The sequence below is a fragment of the Cebus imitator genome, unplaced genomic scaffold (genome assembly GCF_001604975.1).
Source record: "Cebus imitator isolate Cc_AM_T3 unplaced genomic scaffold, Cebus_imitator-1.0 Scaffold266, whole genome shotgun sequence".
Lineage (NCBI taxonomy): Eukaryota > Metazoa > Chordata > Mammalia > Primates > Cebidae > Cebus > Cebus imitator.
Window position 1 is genome coordinate 520446 of NW_016107581.1, and position 2913 is coordinate 523358.

The following is a 2913-nucleotide window of genomic DNA, read 5'->3' on the forward strand; positions in this document are numbered from 1 at the left end:
TTTTGAGATAGAGTCTCACTCTGTTACCCAGGCTGGAGTGCAGTGGCTTGATCTAGGCTCACTGCAACCTCCACCTCCAGGGGCTCAGCCTCCCCAGTAACTGGGACCACCCGCACACACTGCCACACCTGGCTAATATTTGTATTTCCTGTAGAGATGGGGTCTCACCATATTGCGCAGGCTGGCCTCAAACTCTTGGGTTCACGCCATACATCCACCTCAACCTCCCAGAGTGTTGGTTAGAGGTGTGAGCCACTGTATCCTGCCGGTTTTATTTTTTTTTAATTTGTATTTTTGTGACAGGGTCTTGCTCTGTCACCCAAGCTGGAGTACAGTGGTGCCAATATGGCTTCCTGCAAGCTAGACCTCCTAAGCTCCAGCAATCCTCCCCTCTCAGTCTCCAGAGTAGCTGGGACTACAGGAGTGAGCCACAACACCCAGCTAACTTTTGTATTTTCTGGAAGAGATGGGATTTTGCTATATTGCCCAGCCTGGTCTCCAACTCCCGGGCTCAAGAGATCCACCCACCTTGGCCTCTCAAAGTTCTGGGATTATAGATTTGAGCCACAACACCTGGCTACATGTTGGTTTTAGATTTCTGAAAGAGAATACATTTGTGGCTGGGTGCAATAGCTCACCCCTGTAATCTCAGCACTTTGGGAGGCTGAGGTGGGTGGATCACCTGAGATCAGGAGTTCAAGATCAGCCTGACCAACATGGAGAAATCCTGTCTCTACTAAAAATACAAAATTAGCTGGGTGTGGTAGCAAGCTCCTATAATCCCGGCTACTCGGGAGGCTGAGACAGGAGAATCGCTTGAACCCAGGATGCAGAGGTTGTGGTGAGCCACGATCATGCCATTGCACTCCAGCCTGGGCAACAAGAGTGAAACTCCGTCTCAAAAAAAAAAAAAAAAAAAAGAAACAAAGAACAAAAAAAAAAAAAAAAAAAAAAAAAAAAGAATACATTTGGGGCCAGGCGCGGTAGCTCACTCCTGTATTCCCAGCACTTTGGGAGGCTGAGAGTGGTGGATCACCTGAGGTCAGGAGTTCGAGATCAGCCTGGCCAATGTGGTGAAACACCGTCTCTACTAAAAATGCAAAAATTAGCTGGGCATGGTGGTATGCACCTGTAATCTCAGCTACTGGGGAGGCGGAGGCAGGAGAATTGTTTGAACCCCAAAGAGCATCTAGAACTACAGTAGCTGGGACTACACATGTGCACCACCACACCCAGCTAATTTTTCCTGCATTTTGTAGAGATTGGGGGGGGGGGTGTCCCTATGTTCCCCAGGTTGGCCTTGAACACCTGGCATCAAGCAATCTTTCTGCCTTGGCCTCCCGAAGTGCTGGGATTCCAGGTGTGAGCCACCACACTTGGCTGGGAAACAGGATATTAGTTGTTTTTTGTTTGTTTGCTTGCTTGCTTGCTTTTTGAGACAGAGTCTAGCTCTGTTGCCCAGGCTGGAGTTCAGTGGCAGGATCTCAGCTCACTGCAACCTCCGCCTCCTGGGTTCCAGCGATTCTCCTGCCTCAGCTTCCTGAGTAGCTGGGACTACAGGCGTGCACCGGCACACCCAGCTAATTTTTTTTAATTTTTAGTAGAGACGGGGTTTCACCATGTTGACCAGGATGATCTCTATCTGACCTTGTGACCCACCTGCCTCGGCCTCCCAAAATGCCGGGATTATAGGCATGAGCCACCTTGCACAGCCAAGAGTCCTTCTAAGAGACAGCAGACGACACAGACACAGAAGAGAAAGCCCGAGGAAGATGGAGGCAGAGATTGAAGCAATGTCACTGCAAGCCCAGGATTGCCCACAGCCACCAGAAGCCGGGAGTGTAAAGGAAGGATTCTCCCCTAGAGCCTCAGAGGGAGCCTGGCCCTGTGGACACCTTGATGGTGCACTTCTGACCTCTAGAACAAATTGCTGTCATGTGAAGCCACTCAGCTGTGGAGACATGTAGGCAGCCCTGGGGCGCTAATACCAGTGGAATGCCAAAATGGAATTCCAAAAACCCAATCAGCCGGCCAGACACGGTGGCTCATGCCTGTAATCCCAGCATTTTGAGAGGCGGAGGTGGGCGGATCAACTGAGGTTGGCAGTTTGAGACTAGCCTGACCAACATGGTGAGATCCCGTCTCTATTAAAAATATAAAAATGGCCGGGCGTGGTGGCTCACGCCTATAATCCAAGCATTTTGGAGGCCAAGGCGGGTGGATCACCTGAGGTCGGGAGTTCAAGACCAGCCTGACCAACATGGTGAAACCCCATCTTAAAAACAAAAATACAAAAATTAGCTGGGCGTGATGCCACAAGCCTGTAATCTCAGCTACTCAGGAGGCTGAGGCAGGAGAATCGCTTGAACCCAGGAGGCGAGGGTTGCAGTGAGCTGAGACTGCACTACTGCACTTCAACCTGGGCGACAGAGCGAGACTCTGTGTTAACAAAAACAGTCAGGCATGGTGGCAGACACCTGTAGTTCCAGTTATTTGGGAGGCTGAGGCAGGAGAATCACTTGAACCTCGGAGGCAGAGGCTGCAGTAAGCTGAGACCATGTCACTGCACTCCAGCCTCGGTGACAGAGTGAGATCCTGCCACAAAAAAATAAAAGAAAAAGAAAAACTAAAACAAAAAACAAGCAAATACAGGAAACAGTGAACACCTGTAGAATCTGGGCAGTGGATCAGGGCAGGTACCCAAAGAGCTCCTGGTGCATGTTGTTGGTCCCAGTGTCCAGGTAACCTTGGGCTGTGGAAGGCTCAACCACGACCTGGTGCTATTGCTCATCTCTGCCCTCCCTCAGCCTCCATACCTTCCTCCAATGGAGATGGTCCTCAGACTCCATGCACTTCCTGAGCCACATCATCCACTCTTACAGGTCAATTTTTTTTTTTTTTTTTTTTTTTTGA